This window comes from Marmota monax, unplaced genomic scaffold (genome assembly GCF_021218885.2).
Source record: "Marmota monax isolate L192 unplaced genomic scaffold, Marmota_monax_Labrador192_F-V1.1 WCK01_AAM20220418_F8-fsc01408, whole genome shotgun sequence".
In the NCBI taxonomy this organism is placed as follows: Eukaryota; Metazoa; Chordata; class Mammalia; order Rodentia; family Sciuridae; genus Marmota; species Marmota monax.
Window position 1 is genome coordinate 3,908 of NW_026692949.1, and position 15,173 is coordinate 19,080.

At 49.6% G+C, this 15,173-nt stretch overlaps 2 non-coding genes across 2 annotated transcripts; both read left to right on the forward strand.

Annotated features, from left to right (window-relative positions):
- The first annotated feature begins 5,259 nt into the window (after positions 1–5,259).
- Positions 5,260–5,330, forward strand: Trnag-ccc (transfer RNA glycine (anticodon CCC)). The gene has a single exon. It is a non-coding gene; the product is annotated as a tRNA-Gly (tRNA).
- Positions 5,331–11,054: 5,724 nt separating this feature from the next.
- On the forward strand, positions 11,055–11,126 carry Trnaq-cug (transfer RNA glutamine (anticodon CUG)). Its single transcript has one exon. It is a non-coding gene; the product is annotated as a tRNA-Gln (tRNA).
- Positions 11,127–15,173: the final 4,047 nt, after the last annotated feature.

Consider the following 15,173-nt stretch of genomic DNA (forward strand, 5'->3'; position numbering starts at 1 on the left):
ACAGCCAAAGGGGCCCCAGCAAACTTCCAGCTGCCAGCAAACTTCCAGCTGCTGGCTGATGATTGGCTCACAGCAGCCCCAGCAACATCTAGCTGATTGGCTCCTCGGCTCCAGCAACATCTAGCTGATTGGCTCCTCTGCGGTGATGCTCATTGGACTGTTTCCCTGCCCTTTCAGACCACGGAGCTGCTCATTGGGGGACTTTTTTAGCTCCGCCCACGTGACCAGCCAATCGGCCTCAAGAGCAGGAGGATTGTGGGAGGTGGAGAGAAGCTTGGGGGGAGAGAGAGGCTTGGGGAAAGCCGGTGGTGGCAGTTGAGGCTCTGAGGGTTTTTCCTGAGAGACTATTTTGTTTGTCGTGTGTGGTTCTAAAAATAAAGTTAGTTTCTTTTGACAAGTGGCTCCTGATTGTGCCCAGCCAGACTGCGGCAGCGAGCGTTTTATCCCAGGCCAAGGTCTTTGCACGAAGCCTCGACTCGGCCAAGTTTCTAGGCCTCCGCGGAGGCGAAAGCCGGGAAGGCCCGGTGCACCCGAGCGCCCTCGAGGTCCCAGGGCTCACGGAGGCTGGGGTGGGCGCGGGGTGGGCGCGGGCGAGAGCAGCGACCCGGCGGCCGAAGGCCTCGGCCAGGAGCACGAAGGGGCGGAGGGGCCCGACCGGCGGGAGACTTCAGCGAGAGGGCAGCCTGCGTCAGGGCCGGGTCCCCAGGGACCAGAACTGAGTTTCACTGTGGCCGAAGGAGAGCAAAGGAGGGGGAAACGGACGGTGGCGAGCAAGACAGGCGACGACCTGCTGCTGTGAACAGGGAGCCGCGGAGTAGCACCCCTGAGCGACGTCCACCATAGGGACGTCCACCACCCGGACCGAGAAGGCGCCGCCCGTCCTCGCCCGCGCGGCGCCGTGACCGTCCAGTGGTCAGTACTCTGCGCTGTGGCCGCAGCAACCTCGCTTCGAATCCGAGTCACGGCCGGCCCTGCACTCACGTGGCCCCCCTTGTCTTTCAATCCTCACCGCCGCATCCAGTGCCAAACTTGCAGGTGGCTCCGGAGCTCTCTGGTCTGGAGGAAGAAAGGAAGCCCCGTCCTTGGCCAGGGCTCGGTCAGCAGAGAACCCGAGGATTGAGGTGCTGCCTCTGATGCAGTGGTTGTGGTCGACCTCCTTTTTCTGGTTCACATATTGCAGTCATCCGTGGGGTCGTTTTAGACCAAATAAGAAACGAGATGAGATTTGCACTCCAAGGAGGCTTTGGAAACAAGGTCGAATAACCATAGTAAGTGAATGACGTTCCCCAACCAAGTGTGTGTGTGTGTGTGTGTGTGTGTGTGTGTGTGTGTGTGTCGGGGGTGGGGGGACAATAAAAACCGCAGCTCACAGATTAAATTGCACCCATCCTCAGTGCATGGCCCCGTGGATCGAGTCCAACAGGAACCCTCGTCTAGAGCAAGTGACAGAAAATTGCCATCAGCTCAGGAAGTCCGTGGAGTCTGTTTTCCGCCCATCCCCACAACCTCACTGAAGGGAATCACCACTGTGTTTTCTATCTCCAGGGTTAGTTTTGCTTTATTCTTGAAATTCTCGATCAAATACCATACTTTTTGGCCAGTGGTTTGCATTTGGGTTGTTTTTTTGTTTAATGCAGCATAAAGTTTCTGCCATGCATCCATTTGTTGTCAGGATCAGTGTTTTGGTATTGTCCCAAAATGTGAATATAGTAAAGTGGATGGAGACCGGTTATGTCTAGTTGCAGCCCTGGAGAAGAAGGTGGCTATGAACATTCCCGTAGAGGTCCCCTGAGGCCTTGTGCATTCATTTCTTTTGAGTACAAACCTAGTGATGGAATTGCTGGGTCATGGGGCAGGTGTATTTTAAACTTCCTGAGAAGCTAGCAAACCGTTTTCAGGATGTTTGCACTGTCTTACTCTCTCACCACAAGAAAACATACTAATTATTTTTATGTTTTCATTTTTGATACTTTGTTTTCTTTTTAGACATACATGATGGTAGAGTGTCTTTTGCATATTACACATACCTGGAGTATAACTTCCCACCATTGAGGTCGTACATGACGTGGAGTTACACTGGTAGTGTATTCATAGGTGAGCAAAGGAAACTTAGGTCCTATTCATTGTACTCTCCTCTTCCCATTCTCCTCCCTTCCCCTCATTCCCCTTTGTCTAATGTTATATATATATATATATATATATACATACATATATTTTTTTTCACCTTCTTTTTACCCATTCCTTTGTTAAAGGGCGCATTAGGCTGGTTTCATAGATTAGCTGTTGTGAATTGCTGTCAAATTGATGTGCCTCTGTCCCTGTAGTATGCTGATTTTAAGTCCTTTGGATGTATACCAAGGAGTGGGATAACTGGGTCAAATGGTGTTTCCATTCCAAGTGTTCTGAGGACTCTCCATACTGCTTTCCAGAATGGTTGCACCAAATTGCAGTGCTGCCAGCAAAATATGAATGTACCTTTCCCCCCACATCCTCACCAACATTTGTTGTTACTTGTATTCATGATAATTGCCATTCTGACTGGAGCAGGAGGGAATCTCAAGAGAGGTGAAAGACCTCTCCTGTATGTATTTTGGTAATATGGTCATTTTGACAATATTAATTCTGCATGTCCAAGAACATGGGAGAACTTTCCATCTTCTAAGGTGTTCTTCAATTATTTTCTTATTGTCCTGTAGCTTTCATTGTAGAGGTCTAATGTATATGTATATGCATATACTTGGGAATCTCTCTCTATTTTTTGAAGATAGTTTTCCTAGTGCCTCTTTCAATTGATTCATCATTTATGTATAAGACTGCAATTGATTTGTGGGTGTTGATTTTATATCCTGCTCCTTTGCTGAATTCATTTATGAGTCCTAGAAGTCTTCTGGTAGAGTTCTTTGGGTCTTCTATGCATAGAATCATGTCCTCAGCAAATAAGGATACTTGAGTTTTTCTTTTCCCATTGGGAGAGAAGATACAAATTCTTGTAAGCTCCTGTTTTTAACTATCTCTTAAAAGTGACCCATTCGGGTGGGTGTGTAAGGGTATATTATTGTTATTTTCCTGAATGAGCAATGATATTGAGTTCCTTTCTTATTTCTTTTGGTCATGTAGAAATGTTGTTGGAGAGATGCTGATCAGTGTCTTTCCACCTTCCTTTTCTTTTTCTTTTTTGTTATCGGGGATTGAACCCAGGGTGCTTTACCACTGAGCCTCATCCCCAGCCCTTTTTATGTTTCAAATTTTGAGATAGGGTCTCACTAAGTTTCTTAGGGCACTACTGAGTTGCAGAGGCAGGGCTCAAACTTGCCATCCTCCTGCCTCAGCTTCTAGTGTTGCTGGATTTCAGGCCTGGGTCCCCACACCCACCTTGTTTCCCCTCTTTTTTTCATAACCTTTTACTATTAGACTCATTTAGATTTGTGAAAGATAGTAGACAGTGCACAGAATTTCTATACACTTTACACCCGGCTTCCCCTAGCCTTTAACATCTTACATTAGAATGATACCTTTGTCCCAAGTAAAGCATAAATACATTTGCTACTAGGAGTAGGATACACTCAGGAGATAATGGAAGACAAAGAGGGCCTTGCTCAGAGAAGCCACTGTTATGTGTCCTGAACTAAGGAGGATTGCCTTTGTCCTTTGCACCCAAGATCCAAGAAATATCTTAACTGATCAGGGATATGGAATTTAGAACTGATATAGAAAAACATAAAGTCATTTGAAGCAGAACAGTCTAGTTATAAAAGGCAGAAAGAGATTTAAGGACATGCAAAGAAATTTTACATTAAAAAAAAAAAAAAAAAAACAGGAACCACACGATGAGGTGGTAAAAATGGGTCTAACTAGACCACGAATCTCCAACACAACACCTGCCCATCAGAATAGACCTAGTTCACTCATTTTGAATATAAAAGCAAATTCCAGCTATAGAAGTTAATCAGACAGAGAAAGATAAGACGGTGCTATTCTGTACCAGGCTGCTCGTAAGCACAAGTGGACAAAGCAATTGGCTGGTAGAAAGAGGAACAACATCCTATGGCTCCACCATCCACTGTTCCTCCCTGAACCAGCCTCTTGGGTGGCCAAAGAGGGTGTTGGGGAGGGCAGAATTCCTGGGAACTGTCCTTTATTGGCTCTTGTGTAAGTCTCTGTAGGACATGAGAATCTCAAAGCCAGACTCAATCCTTGGTCCTTTCCAGGGATGCAGAAGGGGAGGAGAGAGGAGAGAGCTCCATTACCACTCAGATGCAGAATAACCCAGGGACATACCCAAGAGTGCAGCTGGGTTCTGAAGGTCTTTGGGAAAACACCTGACATGGGTCTCAAGGTCTGGAGGATGGGCTTGGGAGGCAGTGTTACAGGGTTGGGGCCTGGTGGGAATCGAGGCCCTGTGAAGACCCCTTCAAACCACCCGTGAGTTTATGGAAGGGAAAGGAAAAGAGAAAGGGAATACTGTCAGGCGAGAGAGGGTGTGGGTCCCCTCAGAGAGGAGAGGGACAGAGTGCCTCTCCTGCATTCCAGGTTTATTGGGGATCCTGAGAGTCCCGCTCAGGTCCACCTCTTCACTTGTGACTGACAGTAGAATGACATCAGACTGGCACGTCCCCTCTGCCATGACAACTCTAGGTCACTTTGGCCCATGCTGACAGTTTCTAAATGGACCCGTGGCCATCAATTTTTACAGATTTTAAGATTAGAGGGAATTATCCTTTACTCCCTGAGTTCTGAGCCTCGCCTGTTGAAAGGGTCAGAAAAGGCTCCCCCTCCAGGGTAACTTGTGCTGCTCTTATGGACTTTACTTCCGGCCTGCATTTCTCCTGCAGGTATGGCAGGTAGTTCGCTGAGAAATTGGACATATCCTGGCCATGAATGTCAGGCAGGGCTGCAGGGAGATTGCTTCTGGAAAAAGAAAGCCTGCGTGAATCAGCTCAGTGGAGCCTGTGTGTGGCATTATTCCCGTACCCTCGTGTTCCCGCCACTCGTCAGCCCCTAGCAGCCGCCACCCATGGCAGGGCAGGGGCTATATAGATTAACAAGCGAGGAAATGACCTTTCCGTAGGTTCGCGACAGATAAAGACCAGGGACCGAAAACGGGTGAATTTCTGGTGTTTTCCTGTAGCGGGTCTCCACCCGGTTGTCCAGAGCCCGCTGCAGACTTGGCTTCTTGAATCCAGATGGTTTTCTTCACGGTGACGTCTGTATATTATTGCTTTCCGCGTCACCAGTATGGAGCAAGACTTGTGACCCCAAGCATTGGTGGTTCAATGGTAGAATTCTCGCCTCCCACGCGGGAGACCCGGGTTCGATTCCCGGCCAATGCACGCCTTTTCTTAGCGCAGCTGGGAGCCCCGCTTTCGCCTTCCCTCCCCTGGTCTCCAGCCACCCGGGTCAGGAAAGACCACAAAGTCCATGACCTCAGGGTCGTTTCCCAATTGCCACACAGGGAGGGATCTCGTTTGCCTGTCCTCCGCTCCCTCTGTGCTCTGCAAACCTGGTGCACCTTTCCTCCTCGGATCTGGAGGCTCCTGCGCACGGATTCACTTCCTGCACTTGGACAGGTCACTGGGCCGCCTCTCCCTGCAGAAGGGGACCGGGAAGGGGACGCCCGACGGCAGCGCCTAGGCACCGGGGGTGCGCACGCCGCGCGGGAGGCGCGGAGCCCAGACCCACTCGCGCCGCGGGTTCTTCGCGGGGCCGCCGCCGGCCGGACAGCCGCCCCTTGTGTCTGGTGGTCCCGATCAAAGTCAGTCCGCGGCGTCTGGGCAAAGTTCAGCGTGGCCCAGGAGCGCGGAGAGGGGGACGCCCTTCTAACCCTCCTGCTTTCGCCCCCCGACGGGCGCCCTGCGTTCTGCGCAGAGTTTGGATCCCCTGGGGCTCTGCAGCCCAGCCCCCCCCACGCACGGCCTTGGGCCACTTGGGAGGAGCCCGGGACAAGCCAAGCTGCGTCCCGTCTGTGGACCCCGCCTGTTTTCACCCGCTCTTCTGCACAAGCCTGTGTGGGTCGCAGCCAGTCCACGTGCTGCCCACTCCAGCGCACTGGCCAAGCCTTAACTCTCTTGAAAGGGCCTCAGGAAGAGCTCGGAGGGACACGCCATTACAAGAGAACTGAGTAGGCTTCTCCCCTTTCTGTGTCCTCTGTCCTGCCTCTGAAGGTCAGCCGCACCTGCACCGCGGTGCATAATTGGCTCCAGTCTGCAGGGCATCTCTCCTGCCCTGCTCCTCCTCCCCTTCCTCCTCCTGCCCTGCTTTTCCTGCCCCTTCCCCTCCTCCTTCCCCTCCCCCTTCTCCTCCTCCTCTTGCCCCAGCTCCCCTGGCCCTCCTCCAGCTCCTCTTCCTCCTCCTGCCCTCCTACTCCCCTCCTCTTCCTCATACTCCTCTTTTCCCTGCTCCTCCTCCTCGCCCTCCTCCACCAGCTCTTCCTCCTCCTCCTGCCCCTGCTCCTCCTCGCTCCCCAGCCCCTGCTCCTCCTCCCCTTCTTTCCCCTCTTCCTCCTCCTCCCTTTCCTCGACTTGCTCCCCCTCCTCCTCCTCTTCCCCCATCCTCCTCCTCCTCCTGCCCCTCCCCTCCTCCTCCCCCTCCTCCCTTTCCTCCCCTTGCTCCACCTCCTCCTCCTCTTCCCTCTCATCCTCCTCCTCCTGGGCCTCCCCCTCCCCTCCTCCTCCTCCTCCTCTTCCTCCTCCTGCCCTGCTCTTCCTCCCCTTCCTTCCTGTCTTCCTCCTCCACCCTTTCCTCCCCTTGCTCCCCACTCCTGGGATTAAATCTGCTCTTCTGCTTAGAGTTCTTGAATGGAAGCTTCGATGATACTTTGGGATTTTTTCATTGTTGACGTGTGCACTCATTGCTGTGAATGCACCTGTGAGCATTGGCTTGGTTCTATTGCTGTTAATTTACTTATTTACTTAATGTCATTAGAGATTGAACCCGAAGCACTTTACCACTGGGCTACATCCTGAACCCTTTTTTCACTTTTTATTTTGAAGCAACTTCTCCCTAAATTGCTAAGGCTGTCCTGAACTTGTAGTCTTCCTGCCTCAGCCACTCAAGTGGCTGGGATTACAGGAGCACCACTGGGCCTGACTCTATTGACACACTTGTATTTTCATTGTCATGTATTACAAATATTCAATATCTCCCGAGATATTTTGTTGCATCTGTTGTAATGAAGGGTTATGTTTCATTTGCAAATTTGGTTGTTTCCAGCTACCTTTCTCCTAGAGATTTCTTGTTGAGTTTCATTGTCCTGAGAGCATGCTTTGTATGATTTCTATTGCTTTCTATCTGTTGAAGTGTGTTTTATGGGCCAAAGTGTGCAGATCGTGGTGAGTATTTCACATGAGCTAGAGAAGAACATGTTTCTTCCTTGTCGAATGAGGTGATCTATAAACCTGTGGTGGTGCTGCCAGTTCAACCTTATCCTCTTTGATTTTTCTACCTGCCGGATCTGTCGACGACCGATTGAGGGAGGCTGAAGTCTCCAACTATAGCCGTGCATTTGTCTATACCTCCTTGCTCTTCTTTCAGGTTTTGCCTGACATATTCGGACACTCTCCTGTTAGAGACCCTATTATTAAGAATTGCATCATCTTCTTGGGGGAACTGACCACTTTATCATTAAGTAATATCCTTCTTTACCCCTGACGACTTTCCTTGCCCTGAAGTTTTCTCTGTCTGGAATCAACATAGCTCCTCCAGTTGTCTTTCAATTAGCATGGGCCTAGTGTATCTCTCTCCTTCTCTTGGAGGCCTTGTGACCCCTCAGGACCCAAAGGCTCTCTGATCCCATTATTGGGCTGCCTGCTGTCTTTGGGTCAGGAGATCCTGGTTGGCCTGTGGGGGTGGGGTTTCTCCTGCTGCTTGGGGCTGGCTCTGCACAGCATGTGCTTCAGGGCCTGCACATTCTCAGTCCAGCTGAGCCAGGGACTTGTCCTGAAGGGCTGGCCCAGTGTTGGAGTTGGGGCCGCTGTCCACACCACTGTTGGTGGTCCTGGAGAGGATGTGGGTCTGTGGAGGGGCTGTGGGAAGGCTATCCTCTTGAATCGCACCGGGCACGTGGGCAGAAGATCTGGATTTCCTGCCCTCAGCATCCTCCCAGCTCTCAGGGAGAGAGCTCCTCTTCCATCTTACACGTTGCTTTCTCCCTTTCCCCGTTTTCACTTAGAATCTATCTGTGCTTCTCCACATTTAAGTAGGTTCCTTGCTGGGCATGTTGACCTATGCCTTAGGTCTGTAGTCCAAGCTCCTCTGGAGGCTGAGGCAGGAGGATTGCTTGATCCCAGAGGTTTGGAGCTGCACTGGACAACACAGTGACAACCTCTCTCCTAATTTGTTTTTACAGTAGGTTTGGAAGTTACTCAGTATACCAGCAAGTGTCCTTGTGATTAGAGCAAGAAAAATCAAGATGAACCACTAAAGGAATATCTCTTCAGTGAGTCTGGCATGGTCCGTTTTGATTTCCCGAGACAGAGAGAAACCTGCCATCATGATGACAGAGAGTGTTGCCTATGCCCAACTTTTGGTCCATCCCTCATAAAGGAGAGTCTGGGGGACAGGAACGAGGAATTGTTTTGTTGACATGCTATTAGGCTGAAGGCCTAGAGCTTTGGATTCACACTCAGGCAAACAAGAGTCAAACTGAACTTGAGGCCTACCAGCCAGAAACCATCAACTAATCTCTAACCTTCTGCTGTGACCATCAAATACGATTTCTTTATTTTGTTTTCCATGAGCATTTTATCAAGTTTCCTTTCTTGCCCCCCTCAGCAGACTGCTAACTTGCTTGTACAGTAGGCCCCATTTTTTAAAAAAAAATTATTTATTGTTGGTTGTTCAAAACATTACATAGTTCTTAATATATCATATTTCACACTTTGATTCAAGTGGGTTATGAACTCCCATTTTTACCCTGTGTACAAATTGCAGAATCACATCAGTTACACATCCATTGATTTACATATTGCCATACTAGTGTCTGTTGTATTCTGCTGCCTTTCCTATCCTCTACTACCCCCCTCCCCTCCCCTCCCCTCTTCACTCTCTACCCCCTCTACTGTCATTCATTTCTCCCCCTTGTATTATTTTCCCCTTTCCCCTCACTTCCTCTTGTATGAAATTTTGTATAACCCTGAGGGTCTCCTTCCATTTCCATGCAATTTCCCTTCTCTCTCCCTTTCCCTCCCACCTCTCATCCCAGTTTAATGTTAATCTTCTTCTCATGCTCTTCGTCCCTACTCTGTTCTTAGTTACTCTCCTTATATCAAAGAATTGACATTTGGCATTTGTTTTTTAGGGATTGGCTAGCTTCACTTAGCATAATCTGCTCTAATGCCATCCATTTCCCTGCAAATTCTATGATTTTGTCATTTTTTAATGCAGAGTAATACTCCATTGTGTATAAATGCCACATTTTTTTATCCATTCGTCTATTGAAGGGCATCTAGGTTGGTTCCACAGTCTTGCTATTGTGAATTGTGCTGCTATGAACATTGATGTAGCAGTCCCGGTAGCATGCTCTTTTTAGGTCTTTAGGGAATAGACCTAGAAGGGGAATAGCTGGGTCAAATGGTGGTTCCATTCCCAGCTTTCCAAGAAATCTCCATACTGCTTTCCAAATTGAGTAGGCCCCATTTTTAAATCACTGAATGTTCAAGTAAGTTCTCTTCAAAGTCTTCATTGATGCACCATAATTATACCTAATAACAGGATTCATTAGGCCATATTTGTACGTACAGTTAATGTAATCAACCTCATCGTCAGTACCTTTCATTTATTTCCCTCCTCCTCCCACTCTTTAAATGTTAAGGTGTCCAGGTTTATGGTTCACAAATGAAGGCCACCCGGAGAACTTTCCTGCGATGCACGCACATTGTTATTTTGAGACATCATATCCATCTTTATTATCATCTGTGTAACTATTTAACTTTATGCAGTACTTATGAGCACATAAGTACTGTGTAAAATGTGAGGGAACCTGGGTACACACACCCTAGACGCAGTAGTGAGTGCTCTCGGGTACTCTGATTCGGGGAGACTTTTTAAAAACCACCCAACTTTAGGGGTTCTGGCAGAGACACTGGAATGGATTCAGCTTGGCCACCTCTCAGGAAACAGTGTGTCTAAGTGTCAGGGCCCTGCCCCCTGGGGAGGCCGTGTATGGTGGATTTTGAGTCAGGGGCACGTATGTTCTTGTTTCAGTATTAATGCAAACATTGGCAGGGTTTGGCACAGACCTGTAATGCCAGTGGCTCACAAGGCCCAGGCAGAGGGGGATGGCAAGTTCCAGTCCACTCTTGGCAACTTAGTGAGGCCCTAAGGAATTTAGGGGGACCCTGTCTCCAAGACTAAGAAGGGCCAGGGGTCTCATTCAGTGGTTCAGTGCTCCTGGGTTCAATCCCTGGGAACAAGGAAAAGAAAAAAACAGACACTAAACATGTTTGAGGGCTGGGGTTGTGGCAGTGGTAGGGCACTTGCCTCACATGTGTGTGGCACTGGGATCAATTCTCAGCATCACATATAAATACATAAATAAACAAACACATAAATAAAGGTCCATCAACATCTAAAAAATGTAAAAAAAAAAAACATGTTTGACTGGTTTTTATTTTAATTCAACAAATCTGCATTCATTGTGAAAAAGAATATATTCCCTTCCCAGACCAACAAACCTATCTTAATTATATGAAAAAGAGAGTTCCCTGCACAGCAATCCTCCCTTGATGATACACCTTTACCTAATTTGCGTCCTGTAAGCCAAGGCACTCGGGAGTCCCAGGTCCCATCTTGACAGTCCTGGGGTCTCCCTGGGTCAAGGGAAAAGTGGAAAGACCAGGAAAAGGAAAATCACAGTATCGCTTGCAGAACTTTCACCTGAGGATAGGAAAGTGGTCACCCGAGGCAGAGAAAGATGGGGGCCGTACGGTCCTGTGCCTGAGCCTAAAGAACATTTGCCCCCGCGTGTTTGTAGCGCAAACGAAGTCCCTGGCACTGGTCCCTAGGCATGCCGTTTGTCCCTGGGCACCTCTCAGATCGATTCAGCGGCCACCTTCGACGGTTCCATGGTGTAATGGTGAGCACTCTGGACTCTGAATCCAGCGATCCGAGTTCAAATCTCGGTGGGACCTTTTCCTTTTCTTTGTCGGAAGTCCCCAGCCGGCCTCCGAGGGACCCAGGAGGGACCCAGGAAGGACCCAGCCCTGTCCTCCGCGGACCCTGAGCTGGGAAGGCGGCGGCCACCACCCCGAGAAAGCCTTCGCTGCGAGGCCTGTGCCCGATGCAGGCGGCCACTGGTGGCTCTGCATAGGCAGATTCTGTCCAGAGTTTCTGGCTCCTCTGCGGAGGTGACCCCGGGCAGAGAGCGGAGTCGCCGGACCCTCCAGCGAGCGGCGGCGTGGAGGTCCCGGGCGCCAGGGGACACGAGCTGCAGCCCGAGCGCGAGCCGAGACCGCGGGGACCTGGCGCAGCCCGCCGGGCCCCAGGGACAGGAGGCGTCGCGCCGCGGCCGGGGCCGAAGTGCGGTGCTCTCTGAAGCCGAGCTGCGGGCGAGGCTCGGGTCCTGACCACTGCCCACAGTGTTCTGGGCGCCGCGGCGTGGAGCCACGGAGGGGCTGACCCCGGCCGCGCCGCGGTGCCCCGGGAGGCCACACGGCTGGCGACCAGCAGGAACGGGAAGGGCAGGGCGCAGGGGGCGGCGCAGCCCAGCCCAGGTCGCCGCCTGTGGCTCCTCCCCGCTCAGGGAGGCTCCCTCCGGTCGCCATCCACCGGGCACGCCGCCCCGGACGCAGCCCAGCACTTGCCGGGCCTGGGTTCCCGCACCTTCCTTTCTGGGCGGGCGGGAGGGGGTCGGCGCAGCGAGGCAGAGGCCCGCGGCTTGCTGGCTCCCTGGTGTGGAGTGCAGGAAGGAAACGCACGAAGCCCGCCTTCCCTGAGGCCGGTCTGCAGGCCTGGGATGGAACACTACCCCAGCTCCAAGGCACGGGCACACTGAATGGCAGAAGTCAAAGCAATTTGGGAACAGAGTGGAAAGTTTACCACCCCCACCCCCCTTCTCCATGGAAGCAGGTGCTAAGACCCTCACGTGAGAGGGATCCCCTGTACCCAGAGGAAAGAAGCATCTTATCTCTGAGCCAGGGACACGACATGAACCGAGTGGGCCTTGCTTCCTTTCCTTGCGGATCACCTTAGATCACTCTCCTTTTGTGGCATGGTCTTCCTTAACTGCCGTCCACTCTTCAACAATGTCATGTAGAAAACACCTCTGGGTGCACAGCTTACTCCCGTCTCTTCCTTAGGAAGGAAGGCACTGTGGCAGGAAAAGCTTGTGACTAAATAAACGTGCATGCTTTCCTCTTGTTACTCTGTGTCTTCATATAGAGGCTTCGGCCATGAGCTGAGGATGGGTGAGGAATGAGCATTTCCCCTGCCCTCCATGTAAAAATGCCTTCCACCCTGCAACTAAGACACAAGACACGGTATGGAGGCAGTTTTGAAGCCATAATTTGATTCAATATCCCCCTTTAAAGGAGAGAAAATTCCCAGGTACGATGAAGTCTATGGCTCATTCTCTATAGCTCCTTTCAGGGCAAACCGACTATAGGTTGAGGCGTTTTCCTGGGACACTCCTGGGAGCAGGAGTCCCTGCTGCTCAGAGAGGAGGACTGCACTCTCCCTCTGAGGGTCTTCGGCCTCCAAAAAGCTCCAGTGATGAAACTGACATTTAAATAAAATCAGCATGAAACCTTTATATTGCCTCACGGTGTCAGGTTTGAGTCCATGGTCAGCTGAGTCTGTTTTTGTTTCTTTTCTTTCTCTTCCTTTTTAAAATTTTGAGCTGTGGTGAGGCAGAAACATCACCCCAGAAGGATGAGGCAGAGGAAAGTTGCTCACCCTCTGGCAAACAGGAAGCAGGAAAGGGTCAGGGACAAGACAGGGTCCCCAAGGTCATGCCACCAAGGACTCACTCCCTTCTACTAGGTGCCACCTTCTACAGATTTCACCACCTCCCAATAATACATTTTACCTGTAGATGGAGCACTCTACCGCTGAGCCACAATCCCAGACCACGATCAATTTTTTGGGCAGTTTCACTCAAAATACTGTCACTATAAGTTACTTTTGCCTGTTGTTGCAGGGTAGTGTTCCAATGGATGGATGCATCATTCTGTATCCATTCCTTTCTTGATGGACATTTGAATTGTTTCCAGTTTGGGGACAGTCACAAAAGAATGTATTAAACAGAAATCATTTTTTGTGGATATGTATATAAATTCTGTCTTAAATGTGGTATCCTTCAATACTAACTTACTTTGTTACTTTGTGAATGGATATTTCATTTATAAATGCAAGTTCATTCAGATGTTATGAAAGCCCAAAGCGGAAGTCTATGCACTTTCCTTTATATTTCATAATTACAGATAAAAACTTTATCTTGGATATTGTTTCCTTTTGGCCTATTTTTAATATAGGCTGCACACATCTAGGTCTATTACCAGATTATCTCATTTGATTTTTTTTAATATTTATTTTTTAGTTATAGGTGGACACATATTTGTATGTGGTGCTGGGGATCCAACCCACTGCCTCACACCTGGTAGGGGAGCACTCTACTTCATTTGATTTATGCAACAATTGTATGAGTACTTAACATTCTCTTATTATCATTCTTATTTTTTTTCCATATGACTCTTGCAAAACTAAGACCAAGGAAACTGAAAGAGCTGACTGTAAGTCAGATAGAAGGCAACTGGTGGCTCCAGGACTGGAAAGATGTCCTTCCCAAAGACAGACAACCCCAACGTCTTTGCGGTAACATCAGTGTTTCAGATAGGCCTGGACATCCCTAGGCCAGCAGTTCCCACCTGTCATACTGGAGGGCTGCTCTTGGTCAGAAACTCCTCCCTTGGGGATCTGGAACATAAGGTAGTGTTCACAGCCCTGAGAACAAGGAAATTCCTTGGACACTCCACAAACCCAAAGTATTCTCCTCTGTATGGTGCTGAAAGTTGACCGGTCATGGTTCATCTACCTTGTATCCCCAACCCTTTTTTGCTGAGAGCCACGGCTGAGTCTGTATGGCCCCTGGCATTTTGCCAACTGTATTGGTTGACAGGCGAGGCATTACTATCCACCTCGGCTCCTACTTTTGAGTTCTGTGCTACTTTGGATTTCTCCTGGGGATTCCTGGGGATTCCCCGAGAGTTCCCATTGGTTGGGGAAGTGCAGGAGGAGGGATTTCTGGGAGGGATATTTCCAGCTGGAGGTTCCTGGAGGAGTCGCGTGGCATTGGGGAGAATTCCCCTGAGCGTGTGTGAAGTGTTTTCTTGCAGTTCAAAAATAAAGTTTTTTCCTGCTTCAGTGTGTCGTGATTTGTGCCCAGCCAGACTGCGGCACTTTTTATTCTTTGATTGGAGACAGCATCTGGTTCTGTTACCTAGGACCTTGTTGCCCCTGACTTTGAATTTGTGATCCTCCTGCTTCAGCCTCAGGTGTTTACAGGGATTACAGGCATGCAACAAAACACCTGGCACAATAAATTTCTTCCTTTCTTTATGGCTTTTTTTTTTTTTCCTACTGGGAATTGAACTCAGGGGCACTCGACTATGGAGCCACATCCCCAGCCCTATTTTGTGTGTTATTTAGAGACAGGGTCTCATGGAGCACTTTGCTTTCCCTGACGCTGGCTTTGAATTCACAATCCTCCTCTGCCTCAGCCTCCTGAGTGCTGGGATTGAAGGAGAAGACATGACTTCTGACAGTGAAAAAGAATAACTATTTACAATTTGTTCTGCCATTTGAGGAGAGGGGGTATGTAGGAAGGAAGCCTCTATAATTTGACAGTGGAGCACACTATCGCAGAGGCTGAAGAACAGTACTTTTTCTGACAATGAAAGTGATAAGCAAGGGCCTGAGGAAAGGGCTGGGGACGGTAAGGAAATGAGAATCATGAATGTGAAGAGGCTGGAAAGGATGGGTCGGTGTGATGTCTAAAGTCACTTGAGAACAGATATATTGTGTGACAGCAAGAGATCAAGCAAGTCAGCAATCACATAAGAAATGAAGTTTGAGGAAGGATGATCTACTTCAAAGGCAAGGAGGTGGGTAGGAAAACCGCCCTAGTGGAAGCCCCGAGGATGGAATGTTGCTGAGAGCCACCGCCGAGTCTGTATGGCCCC